The sequence below is a fragment of the Gossypium arboreum genome, chromosome 10 (assembly GCF_025698485.1).
Source record: "Gossypium arboreum isolate Shixiya-1 chromosome 10, ASM2569848v2, whole genome shotgun sequence".
Taxonomy (NCBI): Eukaryota; Viridiplantae; Streptophyta; class Magnoliopsida; order Malvales; family Malvaceae; genus Gossypium; species Gossypium arboreum.
This window is the reverse complement of record NC_069079.1, coordinates 115,082,533-115,097,997: the sequence shown is the minus strand read 5'-3', so window position 1 is coordinate 115,097,997 and position 15,465 is coordinate 115,082,533. Positions and strand designations below refer to the sequence as shown.

Genomic DNA, 15,465 nt, shown 5'->3' with positions numbered 1-15,465 from the left:
TTTTTAGTCCCCCATGTTATTCGCGCACTCCAAACTGGTCCTTCCACTTATTTTTATTTTTTTTGATCCGGCCCCGAACTTTTACTCTAGGTTTAATTTAGTCCTCTTTCTTATTTTTGATATTTTAATTAAATTAATGAATTAAATATATTATTATTATTATTATTATTATTATTATTATTATTATTCTTGTTGTTATCTTTATTACTATTACTATTGTTATTACTACTTCCATTATTTTTATTTCTAACTATTATTTTTATGTATATATTATTATTTATATTATCGTTATTATTACTATTATTAAATATCTTTATTATTACTATTATTTTTGTTCCTTTTATTATTGTTTATCATCATTATATTATTATTATTACTCCTATTATTATTATCATTACTTCTTTTTGTACTACCATTATTGTTCACACATATACGTTATTGTTTATTATTATTACTATATTTTTATATTCTTTCTATTATGTATTACCCATATATTATAACTACTATTGTCATTATTTTACAATTGTATTTTAATGTACTATTAATATTACTCTTATTTTCATTATTATTATTACTACCATTATTCTTTATTGCCATGGTTCTTATTTTTATTTTTATAGCTATTTTTTTTCATTTTTATTAACGATATCACTATTGTTATATTTAGTATTATTCTTACTTTTATTATGACTACTACTATTATTATTATGGTTTCTCTTTTATACACTTACGTTTTATATATAATACTTTGATTTTATTATGTATTCGTTTATACTTTCACGTAATTTGAACTTTGAAAATTTTTTATTTTGTATCATTATTTTGTTTCATATAATACTTATTTATATTTATACCACTATTATTATTTTATCATTTTTAAGTTTGTTTATTTTCTCATATGTTTATTTGCTTATCCTCGATTTAAAATCAAATTTACACTACAATTTGTTTTGTTATTTCATTTATCATCATATTTATTTCATTTTATTTCGTTTTGTTCTCATTATCATTATTTCATTATATTTATTCGTTTATTCATACATGTATCTATATATCTGCAAGTTTATGTTACTCGTCATTATTATTGTGTTTATATCATCACCTTTGTTATTATTATTATGCATGTTAATGCTGCGATTTGTTTCTCATTTCACCATGTGATTCTGATGACGTTGGTCCTTTACTCGACGCATATAATTGTGCTTTCTAAAACAAAACAAGTTTCGTATTTAGACAATTTGAGAAAATTGTGCCCTAACTTACTGGGTTTCGATTTTTTCTCATTTAATTTAAATAACGGAACACTCTTTTAAATCGCTATACGAGTTTTTTTTTAAAAAAAATAATACTTATTTTCGGAAGTACGAGGTGTTGTGCCCTAACTTACTGGGTATGACACTTTGTCACCTCGAAGTAAGAATTTGTTTTAAAATAAAGGCAATATTTGGTATTAGGAAATTCGAGAAAACGTGCCCTAACTTACTAGGTTTCGACTTTTCTTGTTTATCCTAAATAACCGAACAACCTTTAAAAAAATTTAGAATATATGAATTTTAAATAAAGGCAAGCTCATTCTCGAAGTTTGAGATATAGTGCCCTAACTTACTGGGCATGACATTTTATTACTTCGAGATGAGAAAGTCTTTAACATTTGTTTTAATTTATTTGGTCATTTTCAAATTAGCGTTTTTACGAAGAAGGATTGTATTTCAGTGTCTTTCAAGCTTTCAATTTTTGACACTAAGACATTAATTAATCAACTAGGTACCAATTTTTGGGCGTTACGAGGGTGCTAATCCTTCCTCGTGCGTAATCGACTCCCGAACCTGTTTTCTTGATTTACGTGGACCAAAATCGTTGTTTAAATAAATCAAACCATTTATTAAAAACAACCACTTTTACAAGGTGATCCAATCACACCTAAAAAGATTGGTGGCGACTCCCAATTTTCGTTTCCATTTTCAAAACCAAAGTCGATCCTCGTTTTTTTCAAAAAAATGGTTACGACATACATTATAGTTAACTAGAAATTCTATCAGATGTTTATGCGTGTAGAAATTACATATTTAAAATATAGGTGTATGTTTGCAAATAACATACTACAAATAATGAAATATAAAATTGGAAACTAATAATAATAATAACACGTATAAAATATGTACTAAATTAAAATAAAAATAATTTAAATGGAGAAGTGGCAAAATATTTGTGTTTAAGGATATATTTATTTCATTGAAAACAACTTTCAAAAATGATTTTTGAAATATAAATTGATTTTTCTAAAATAAAATTATATTTTATGGTGTTTGGATGCTTCTCGTAAACTATTTTCCATTGTTTGATAAGTTTTCTTGAATTTAATTTCCAAGGCTCAAACTTGGTCCAACCTAATTTTTAAACTTGTAATGTCTTATATTATGTAATTTATAACACATAAAAATTAAATCTATAGTGATATTTAATGCTACTATAATGTAAACATTAAAAAATTAATATGACTATATATAAAACCATAAAATATATAAAATTTGTAAATAGTATACTAAAATAAATATAAATATATATTTTTTTAAAAATAATAATATGGGTGGCATAAAAATGGGCTTGGGCTAGCCATTTACAAATATAAGCGAGCTTGAGTAAAATTTAAAACTCATTTTTTGGATCAGATTAGGCTTGGGAAATCATAAAGCGTGTTAATATCATGCTTAAGTTCAATCTAGACTTGACCCATGAACACCTTTATGTTTGTGTATCATATATACACATTTAATATTTTTATATATTCTTTATATAGGTGCTCATGGGTTAGGCCGGGTCGGGCCTAAACATGATATTAACATACTTTACGTTTGCCCAAGCTCAGCTCGACTCAAAATATGAGCCTAAATTTTTGTCCAAATCTGGTAATATTTGCAAGAAACTAACCCAAGTATATTTTAGGCTCATCCATGTTATTTTAAAATTTTTTAACCAATGCCCGAGTTGCAGCGTAACTTGAAGTTAATTTTTGACTTGGCAGAGCTTGATACTTAGAAGATTGAGGAAGAGAACTTGTCTGGTAAATTGACCTTGGAGTCCCTTGCAAATAGTTTTAGGGATTTGCAGAAAAATTATGTTGATGATTATAGATTGTCTAACTTGTCCTGCATTGCATGTTCATTAGCTTTGCCTCTGTTTATAAGAATGTTTCAGGGTTGGGATCCTCTTGTGAATCCAACTTACAAGATGAAGGGGATATCAGCATGGAAGGATTTATTTCAAATAGAAGGTAGTTATGACATTTGGGAGGATACAACAACACCATATTGTTAGTTGATCTAGGAAGTTGTTTTACTAGCTATAAAGATATCTGGCATAAACACATGGGAGCCTAAGAACCCTAAACCAATGCTTGGATTTTTGGAATCATGGGAAAAGTTGCTTCCTTCACCTATTCTTCAAACTATATTGGATACTGTGGTAATGCAGAAATTGTCAAGAAAAGTTTACTTATGGAATCCCTGTAAGGAAACTGTTCCAATCCATGTCTGGGTTCATCCATGGTTGCCAAAGTTGGGGCCAAAGTTGGAGGGTTTGTATCAAACCATACGTATGAAGTTGAGTGATGTTCTTGATGCTTGGCACCCAAGTGATCCATCTGCTTATGCTATACTATCACCATGGAAGATTGAATTTGATTCAGTGAGTTGGGAACAACTTATGCGCCAGTATATAGTCCCCAAGTTGCAGATTGCTCTGCTGGAGTTCCAAATAAACCCTGCAGATTAGAAGCTTGACCAGTTTTATTGGGTTTCGTCTTGGGCCTTTGCAATTCCCATTCATCTCATGGCTGATTTGATGGAGAAATTTTTCTTTGTAAAGTGGCTGCAGGTTTTGTATCATTGGTTGTGTTCAAAACCCAACTTTGAGGAGATAAAAAATTGGTACATGGGTTGAAAGGGACTTCTGCCACAGGAGCTTTTAGCTGATGAAAGCATCTATAATCAACTTCACTGTAGTCTTAAGATGATGGCTCACGCTGCTGAACATGTACCAGTAGTGCAGCCTAGTTTGAGAGAGAATGTTACATATCTTTAAGGTGTGTGAGCAGAGGTAGTTTGAGGCTCAGCAGAGAGCAGACACACATGTACAACAGCCAGCTGCAGCCCCAATGAATGGTATTCCTGAGATGATTTTGAAGAAAGGTAATTGATAAACCATAAAAGTAACATATTTCAATCCCATGCTTAGTGTGTTTTTGGATGATTTATTATATAATTTAGTGAATTTGATGCTCCTAATCCTTTAATTTCATGTTTCTATACTTAGGTGAGCATAGGGGAATAAAAAGAGCGAAAAATGGGCCAAAAACGGACAAAATGGGCTGATTTTAGAATCCAAACGACCAAGACCATTCCCACACAGGCTAACCACACGCCTGTGTGATCCACATGGGCTGGCCACATGCCCATATGGCATCCAGTGTCAATATCGCTCCCTGTTTCCCAAACATGCAAAAAAAGCCAATTTTTAAGGTTTTTAAGCATTCTAAATTCTATAAATACACACTAGAAGAGGACCTAAGAGGACACGTAGAGTAGAACACAGAAAAGACTCGAAGAACGCCAATAGATTCAACTCAGAAGTAGGATCTCCTTCAAGACTGAAGATCTCCATTTAATTTCTCTCAAAGTTTTTGGGTTCTTTATGTTTTGTTATTTTCCTAATTTTGAGATGTTTCCCCTAAGAGAATGAACTAAATTCCCTAGATACCTAGGGAGGATGAAATCTAATACAGATCTTATTATTTGATTTTTCTGAATTACATGATAAATATTTGTTCTTGATCTCAATTATGTGTTCTTACTTCATGTTTTAATGTTTTCAGGATATTAATTCATGATTGATGTGCTTATTCAGTGGAGCAAAAGTCCTTGTTTAAAAGTAGATCTGGAATAATTGAGTGGAGTTGCATGCAATCCTAAAAATAGGATGACATAAATCTACAGGATTAAAGTCAAATCTAATAGGGGAATCCATAGATCGAGTTAATGCGACAATAGGGGTTTTAATTAGAAAGAGATTTCAATTAATCAACCTAAAGTCTGTTATTTTTATTTTCGAAAAACATATTAACATAAATTAGGGATTTCTACAGATCAAGACAAGTGAATAAATCGTTTAATTCAAATTTAGAAGAATAAATGAAGTCTAGGTGGATTCTTTCCTGGGTATTGTCATCTCTCATCGGTTTTCTTCAATATTTTCTACTTTATTCTCTGTTTCGTCTTAGTAATTAGATTAGTTAAGATTAGGTTAAAATAAATCCCTTCAATTTATTCGGCTAAATAATAAAAAGATAGTAACTACTAGTATCTTTAGTCCTCGTTGATACGATATTCTCGACTCACTATAGCTATACTACCATTCGATAAGTACGCTTGCCTTTGTCGTATTTTAGTTAGTTCATGACGTTATCAAGTTTTTGGCACCGTTACCAGGGATTAAAATATTAGGAACACTTAATTTTTATTATTTTAGCCATTTTTATTTTTATTGCATTTTATTTTTTTTATTTTAAATTACTAACTTTTCTTTTATTAGCTTCTAGCAAGTTCCTTTAGTTTATGACTAAAAGAAACCCATCAGGACCTCTAGTATTCGATAGTGAGATCGAAAGTACAGGTCACAAAGACCATAGAGAAGTGAGACAAAGTCGACAAAGTACAATAGAAGAGCAATAGGATATTGTTATTAATACTAAGGAGCTGGCAGAAAATCTTAATAATCAGCTACCTCATGTGGTTGCTGCAAATCCTGTAAATCTGAATCCTGCTCCTCGTACTATGTATGATTACGCCAAGCCGAATTTAATTGGGGCTGAATTGAGTATTGTTAGACCTGCTATTGTTGCCAATCATTTTAAACTGAAACCTAACATTATTCAAATGATTCAACAGTTTGTTCAGTTTGATGGTTTGCAAGAGAAGACCCAAATACTTATTTAGCTAATTTCTTGGAATTCTACGACACTTTTAAAATTAATGGCATTTCTGATGATGCTATTCGCCTTCGGTTGTTTCCATTCTCATTATGGAATTAGGCTAAACAGTGGTTAAACTCCCTACCACGAGGTTCTATCACTATATGGGAACAAATAACCGAGAAATTTTTGTTAAAGTATTTTCCACCGGCTAAGACAGCCAAGCTGAGGAATGATATCTCTTACTTCGTACAGATGGATTTGGAAACCCTATATGATGCATGAGAGAGATATAAGGATTTATTGAAAAGGTGCCTTCACCATGGGTTACCTCTATGGCTATAGTTCCAAACTTTTTACAATGGTTTGAACCCCTCAACTAGGCAATTGATCGATGCATCCGCTAGTGGAACCTTGAATAATAAAACATTTTTAGAGGCTTATGAGTTTATAGAAGAAATGTCACTAAATAATTATCAGTGGCAAGTCATGATGACAAAGCCATGAAAATAACTGGTGTTTTTAACATGATGTTGTCACCATGTTATCAAATCAGGTAGAACTTTTGAATAAAAGGATTGATGGTTTATATGGTTCTACACACGTACATTCGGTGATGTAATATGATGCAAATGGATGAAGAAACTATCCAAAAAGTCGATCTTACAACCCTAGCACAGAAGACGAAAAAGTTAACTATATAGGTAATAATTCTAGACCTTAGAATAATCTCTATAGTGATACTTACAATGTAGGTTGGAGGAACCATCCCAACTTCTCTTTGGGTAGTCAAGGAAATCAGAGACCACAACCCCCTCCAGGCTTTCAACCACCTTACCAGCAGGATAAAAAACTGAACCTTGAAGAGATGTTGACAAAGTTTATTTCAATGTCAGAAACTCTTTTTCAAAACACTGAGACAGCACTTAAAATTCAACAAGCATCGATTCAAGGGCTCGAGAATCAAATGCGTTAGCTGGCTAAGTTGATTTCAAAAAGACCAGAAGGTAGCTTACCGAGTAATACTGAAACTAACCCAAGGGAGCAGCTTCATGCAATTACTGTGAGAGATGAAGAAATGTTAGTTGAACCTGAACCGGAACCAAAGAAAGAAAGTGTGTTAAGTAAAGGTAAGGTTGAGGTAAGCCAAAATAGGCGAGAATTGATCGATAAAGTGTATAAACCTCGAGTTTCATATCCCAATGCGACTAAGAAAGACCACACCAATGAACAATTTGGTAAATTCCTTAAACTTTTGAAAAAATTACATATTAACTTACCGTATATTAAAGCTCTTTCGCAGATGCCCAATTCTGTAAAAATTTTAAAGGAGCTTTTAGCAAACAAGCGGAAGTTAGATGATTCGTCGCACGTGAAGCTCAATGCAGTTTGCTCAGCCATTTTGCAAACTAAACTACCCAACAAATTGAAAGATCTAGGGAGTTTCACTATTCCTTGTGTAATTGGTAGTTTAAATGTTAACAATACTTTAGCTGATTTAGGGGCGAGTATTAATGTCATGCCCTATAAAATGTTTAAACAACTAGGTCTTGAGAAACCCAAAAAAACTAGGATGAGCATTCAATTGGCAGATAAAACTATTAGATTTCCTAAGGGTATTGTTGAAGATGTGCTTGTAAAGATTGATATATTTATATTTCCAGTTGACTTTGTTGTTTTAGACATGAATGAGGACAGTGACGTAACTTTAGTTTTAGAATGACGCTTTTTAGCAACTACTAGAACTATCATAGATGTAGGTAAAAATGAGTTAATACTTTGTCTCGGTGATGACACGATTAAACTCCAAGCTCGTGATTTTGTTAGGATATCTAGTGATCGAGATGATATTACTATTTTTTTTATGTGAGTAACCTTGCAACTCAACCTTCTTTGCAGGAAATTCCTCAAAAAAAGATGATAGAGCCCTGGTCTAGCTCAAGTGATAAAAACAGAATGACTAATAAAGAACGAAGGCTTCAGATCGATGAACTAGACGAATGACGGACGCATGTCAAGGAGAAACAAAAAATACACGATGTAGAACCGAAACAAAGTTATGACGAGTATAAGGATAGAACACACCAAATTAAAGTTGGGGATAAGGTACTACTTGATGAAACATATCCTCAAATTGCTGATTCAGAGCTTACTCCAAACTGAGCAACTTCTTTCACAGTACTGAATGTTTTTTCATACGGCACAGTCGAGGTAAATCATTTTAAATTCGACACTTTTAAAGTAAATACTACTCGGCTCAAACCATGTGTTGATAATAGAATTGATAGTGAGGAGGAGGAGTCTCGACTCCACAAACCACTGTAACCATGCAAATACGAGGTAAGTCAAGCTTGGACTTTAAATAAGCGCTTTTCGAGAGGCAACCCGAGCATTAACATTGCTAATTTATTAATTTTATCTCATTATATTTTTAAAATTAATTAATAAAAAAAATTTAAAAATCCACACGGCCTGGACGCATGGGAGTGTCTCTGACCATGTGACTCATTTGACTTAGTTTTTAAAATTTGAAAAAATTGACAATGAGTTACACGACCTAGTGACATGGCTATGTAACCCACACGGCCTTGACACACAGGCATGTCCTTGGCCGTGTGGATCCTGGGACTTAATTTTTCCAAAAATCGACAGAGACACAGCCTAACAGAGTCTGCACAAGCGTGTGACACAGTCGTGTGGACCACACTGTCTGGACACACGGGCATGTCCTAGGCCATGTGAAAACTGGAGCTAAATTTTTCAATTTTAAAATAAGTCAGAGAGTTACACGGGTAAGACACATGGCCGTGTGCTAGACATGGCCTGGCCATACAAGCGTGTGGGAAGTCGCATAGGCGTGGGAGAAATGAACGAGATTGCACATGGTCGTGCGACATGACCGTGTAAACCACATGGCCTGAACACACGGGCGTGTCCGAGGCTGTGTGAAGACTGGGCTTGTTTTTAACGCACACGGGCTAAAACAGAGGCGTGTCCGAGGCCGTATGAAGACTGGGCTTGAATTTTTAACGGACACGGGCTAAAACAGAGCCACACTGCCGTGTGACACAACCGTGTCACCCAACACAAGCCTCACACGACCATGTCACCCATTAAAAACCCTAACCCTTTTTTTTTCTTCTTCTTTGTCTTTTTTTTCCCCATCCTTACCTTAGCCACCGCAAGCTCTTGTCACCCTATTTCGGCCACCACCTTCCTTCTCCGTCGGCCCCAACTTCCAAGCCACAACCTCTCTTCCCATCTCCTTTCGCACCATCCCCAACCTATACGCACAACTCCTCTTTCTCCTCTCTTTCCTCCCTTTCTTCTCCCTCATCTAACTGAATAGTACCCCAAATAACCGACCACACCACCCCCTCCATCATCTCTTCCCCTTCTTCCCCAAGCTACACGAACCTTCCCTTCCCTCCATCGGTCCTCCCTTATTCTCCCTAGTTTTCCTCTATCTAGCCGCCCTCTTCTCATCAACTCCCAACGAGCCCCAGCCCAACCGCACGACCCCTATTCCACCACCGACCACAAGACCCTTCGACCACCGCCATATCGACGTCGGTTATCCCTTTTCTATTTTTTCCCTTCTCTTTTCTTTATTTTATTAATTATTTATTTATTATAATTAGTGTTAGTTTTATTATTTCTTTATTAATATTGTTTTATTGTTATTTTTGTTATATTATTTCTTTATTATTATCATTAGTATTATCATTAATAAATAATCATTTTCTAGTCTTCATTGTTAGTGTTTATAATAAGTATTAGTTCTTTTCTGGTTATATTTTAAATAGTTATTGATATTCTTTAATTAAATTACTTGCTCACTGTTTCTATTACTATTTGTCATTTGTCTTGGCATTAGATTTGTTTCTTTATCTATTTATTTCGCCATCGCTTCTTCCATCAAATATGATTAGTCTATGTTAATTCCTATATATTTTAGTATTCTTAGTTACTATTGTTAATATTTTTAGTATTCCCTAATTTTTCTTTTAGTCATGATTCTTTTTTGGTACTGATTCTTTTCTTTTATTTATTATTCTTTCTTTGATCACTTTGATTCATACTCAGTTTCACTATATGGTTTTGGCATGCTTGAGTTTTTGTCCATATTATTTTAGGAGTAATTTATTATTTAGGATTACTTATATTTTTTCTTGCAGATTTGGTGATTATTTTATTTATTAAAGTCTCTTACTTGTAGACACATTATGACAAACATACGAGGCAAGGCAAAAATCATCGTTCTTGCTTCAAAAAAGCAGAAGGGTCCCGGCTCGACTTCTTCCTCAAGTGCATCCGCCAAGGCTTGCCATCCTTATCTTCGATTTGCAGCGGGCCTCCAGGAGGATCTATACCAGCTTCATCGTGTACAACCACTCAATCCAAGACGCTGCATTGATTGGGTTGTGTTAGAGCACGGTCGACTCATTGATGATGTGTGCTCCATTATTACCACAGCTCAATGGGATAGGTTCTTCGACATCATCGAGCCCACCTACACGAAGCTTACCTTGAATTCTGTGCTATATTTTCGGTCTAGCAAGTCATGACAATCCCTGATGACCTAGCACCATCACTTTTCGCCTCGGTGGTTTGGTGCGACATATGAGTGTCCCAGAGTTTGGTGCTGCTATAGGACTTTACATAGAGGAGTTCATGAGCGCCGATGAATTTCTTCAGCTTCATTAGCACACCCATTGCTTACTTTCGTGTTGTTTGATCGATCTTACCAATTTTCAGACACCATATGACGCGAGTCGCTCGAAGGTGACTTCTCTCTCTGTGGCCTTACGATACACCCACGCACTCCTCGCTCACACTTTGACAAGATGGAGAGAGAGCACCAGCGTCGTCAGCACTCATGACGCCTATTATCTCTAGAGCATGACCCACTTCTATATTATTGATTTGGCGTACTTCATCATGCTATCTTTCCGCCATCAGGCCACCACTACAGGAGGGGCCCCATCTGTTTAGGCCCTTATGTGACTCTCCTCACTCCACACTTGGGTCTTCTTGATACACTGGAGCAGTCCTCCACACTCACCCTAGTCAGCCAGATGTCCCCTCAAAGAGTAAATCCTCCTCAGTACAGATTGTTTCATTCTGACGCTCAAAATGACCTCAAGGACTTCACTGATGATGTTCCTCCCTATCATGAAGATCCACCACAGCCTCCACTTTCAAGTCACCGCCCTGTTTATTCTACTGCTAGCTTCCGAGGAGTATCTTCCGAGGAGTTCACTAGCTTTCGTCAGTATTGCGTTTAGCAGTTTGACAGTACTGATACAAGTTTGCAACAAATCTGTCAGCATCTCCATATTGCTCCTCTAGTGCCACCAGCTCACGACATTGATGAGTCTGATGATGAGGACCATTGAGTCCTTTTGTCTTTCTTTTTATTTTTTTATTTTTTATGTTTATGTTTATGTTTATTTTGTTTTTATATTTTGAACTATATTTTTATTTCTAATAATTGTTCCTAATCGAGTTTTAATCCTTTAATCCTCTTCGATATTTGTATTTATTTTCTTATCAGTTGCTTAGAATCATGCTCTACATTTAGCATTTATCTACAATTCTGCTTTTCACTATTTTGGGCATTTCATCCAATATTTAGGGCAGTTTCAATTCTCTCATTCTCTTATGATATTCTATTTATACTGTGATAATCTATTTTTGTACATTTTGGACAATGTACATCTTAAGTGTGGGGAGGTTATTTATATGATTATTTGAAAATCCATGAATTATGCCTTGTGTTTAAGTAATTTTCTCATATTACTATTAGAATGAATTCTTATTGATTTGTAATTATCATTAATGTGTTTTAGATTAAATTCATAGGTAATTGTGCATTGATTGTTTAAACTTTAAGACATGAGAGAATCAAGCATGATAAGTTTATTTTCAGAATTAAAAATTTGTTAGGTTGTTTCCTTAAATTTAAGTATTACCTTGAAGTTTGAAATTTGCAAGATTGACATCAAAAACCATAATTTTTGTGAGATTTTGAGCCTTTAGAACATACACTTTTCTTGCTCACTTTATTATTGGTTAGGAGCGTGTCAATATTAATTTGTTATTCTAAAACTTGCTTCGATTATACATGTCGAGATCACACCTTTGATTTGATATACTGAGATGATAAAGGCACCTAGGTTTTAACCCACTTAACCCATAAGCCTACCTTCATAATTAACCGTTAGTGAACCCCTTTGAGCCTAACAAACCATTTCTTGATTCACCCATTAATATTAACCCATAACTCATTTTTAATTCGTTGTTCCCGTTTTAATGACTCTTTTTTTGTCGAGATTTGATTTGGTTAGCTACCTAACCACGTTCTTTTGTTTCAGTTGTTAAATTTTCTCTTATTATCCATTGATTAAAAAATTATATATATTACATATATGTCGATTATTACTAGTTCTTTGGTTTGAGCTTAAGTAGTTAATTCCATATTCTGAGAAGAAGCTCATGTTTTTCTTTAATGATTTTGATTGATGTAATTATTCAGTATTAGTTTAATTTTCTAGTTAGGTAATTTACCAATTCGATCTCAATTCTAACCTTCTTTTTCAGCCTTTATCCACACCTTTAACCCAAGACCCATTACAACCCTTTAAAGACCTTTTGATTTGTGTATCATCTCATTTTATAGTGGTGGAGATTTGATTTTCATGCAAGTCTATGGTAATAACTTTTCATGTTTGACTTTTGAGTACTAAATTTAACCTTAAACACTTTGAGTGATTTGAGTGAATCTTTAGTGAGGATGTCAAATCTTTTCGGTTTTGAATTAAAGTTAATTATTTAGATAAGGGGAAATAGCTATGTTTTCATGCTTTAAAAATATGTGACTTGGATTGTTTGAATATTTAGTGTTTTTTTAGTTGAATTGTCAATGTGTGATTATTTGTGAATTATGATAAAACATTATTGATGAGAATTATGAATTGAGAAAGTTTAATTTTAATTGTGAGTTGAGGATTTTGCTTGAGGACAAGCAAACGCTTAAGTGTAGGAATATTTGATAAACCATAAAAGTAACATATTTCAATCTCATGCTTAGCGTGTTTTTGGATGATTTATTATATAATTTAGTGAATTTGATGATCCTAATCCTTTAATTTCATGTTTCTATACTTAGATGAGCATAGGGGAACAAAAAGAGCGAAAAACGGGCCAAAAACGGACAAAATGGGTTGATTTAAGAATCCACACAACCAAGACCATTCCTACACAGGCTAATCACATACCTGTGTGATCCACACGGGCTGGCCATATGCCCATATGGCATCCAGTGTCGATATCGCTCCCTGTTTCCCAAACACGCAAAAAAAGCCAATTTTTAGGGTTTTTGAGCATTCTAAAGTCTATAAATACACACTAGAAGAGGACTTAAGAAAACACGCAGAGTAGAATGCAGAAAAGACTCGAAGAATGCCAATGGATTCAACTCAGAAGTAAAATCTCCTTCAAGACTAAAGATCTTCATTCAATTTCTCTCGAAGTTTTTGGGTTCTTTATGTTTTGTTATTTTCCTAATTTTGAGATGTTTTCCCCTAAGTGTATGAACTAAATTCCCTAGATACCTAGGGAGGATGAAACTTAATACGGATCTTATTATTTGATTTTTCTGAATTATATGATAAATATTTGTTATTGATCTCATTTATGTGTCCTTACTTCATGTTTTAATGTTTTCAGGATATTAATTCATGATTGATGTGCTTATTCAGTAGAGCAAAAGTCCCTGTTTAAGAGTAGATCTGGCATAATTGAGTGGAGTTACATGCAATCCTAGAAATAGGACGACATAAATCTACAGGATTAGAGTCAAATTTAATAGGGGAATCCATAGATCGAGTTAATACGACAATAGGGGTTTTAATTAGAAAGAGATTTCAATTAATCAACCTAGAGTCAGTTGTTTTTATTTTCGAAAAAGATATTAACATAAGTTAGGGATTTCTACGGGTCAAGACAAGTGAATAAATCGTTTAATTCAGGTTTAGAATAATAAGTGAAGTCTAGGTGGATTCTTTCCTGGGTATTGTCATTTCTCATCGGTTTTCTTCAATATTTTCCTACTTTATTCTCTGTTTCGTCTTAGTAATTAGATTAGTTAAGATTAGGTTAAAATAAATCCCTTCAATTTATTCGGCTAAATAATAAAAAGATAGTAACTACTAGTACTTTTAGTCCTCGTGGATACAATATTCCCAACTCACTATAGTTATACTATCATTCAATAGGTGCGCTTACCTTTGTTATATTTTAGTTAGTTCGTGACGTCATCAGTAGTTGAGGCCTATGCACAGTAGCATGAGTTAGTATTCAAGGCCAAGCCTGGAAGGATGCATAATGGTCAACAGATATTGGCTTGGGTAACATAAGTGTAATAGTTGATTCACTTCACCAGAAAGTTTTTGCCCAAAAGGATAATGGCTGGTCCCTGGTCTCACTTGATGATTTGATGAAAATGCACTCTAATACTCTTGCAAAGAGACGTTGAGTTTTAGGTAGTTTATTAGAAAAGATGTTGCAATGAGAATTGTTTTTGAGTTTTAGGTAGTTTTTCATTTTTGTACCCGGACAATAAAATGAGCAAATTTAAGTGTTTTTATGAACTTTCGGGCCAATCCAGACTTAAAGGAATACTAATGTGTCAATTAAGTGTGCAGGATATCCAAATAGGTCAAGAAGTCAGTGGACTGCCTTTGATGTTGCAACACCAAGTTTGCACCAAAACCTTTGTTGTCGTGACATCTAACTCAAGCGAGGAGGAAAGGAGTATATTACTTTCGATGTTGCGATACCAGCCCTAAAGTACTTGTAGTGAACTGCAACCTATTTTATTTAATTTGAATTTAGCCGGTTACACACAACCAAAGAAAATCTTTAAGCAATTAATTTGATGTATTTTCTTTTACATTTTTAATTAATTATCAATTTCATTTTTGTGAGTACTTTATCCAAAACTAAACAAAATTTTACTGTTTGCTTAGATTTGGAAACTTTATGCTTATAATACCATCTCGATATTGTAATCTTAATTAAATCTCAATTTTGATTTTAAAAAATGGCATTTGATTATAAGGAGACTTATTTTTGGACCACCACTAACATTGTTTTCTTTTTATACAGCCAACTTGATCTATTTGGTCCCCGAAAGCAACATTCTATGTCTTATTATAAATTAAGTTGGAATTTGCTTTACACAAACAAAAAAAAAAAATTGTATATGTTATCGAATAAAACAAATACAATAACAAATTTGAAAATGAAATGTAGTATTGTTTGAATCTGATCGGTTGATTGAAATGAAAATCGGTTGATGTATCGGTTTATATGTACAGATTGAACCGACCTTTGAGTGTACTATTTAGAATCAGTAAAAAATCAAAAATTAGAATAAAAATTATCAGTTGAACTAGTTGAATCGATTTTATAATTTTTTAATTAATTTTTAACTA

The 15,465-nt window shown here is 33.6% G+C and overlaps 1 non-coding gene and 1 pseudogene across 1 annotated transcript; one reads left to right on the top strand and one right to left on the bottom strand.

Annotated features, from left to right (window-relative positions):
* The first annotated feature begins 2,976 nt into the window (after positions 1-2,976).
* LOC108488027 (septin and tuftelin-interacting protein 1 homolog 1-like) lies at positions 2,977-14,504 on the top strand (annotated as a pseudogene).
* LOC128283360 (small nucleolar RNA R71) lies at positions 6,188-6,294 on the bottom strand. The gene has a single exon (XR_008273702.1). It is a non-coding gene; the product is annotated as a small nucleolar RNA R71 (small nucleolar RNA).
* Positions 14,505-15,465: the final 961 nt, after the last annotated feature.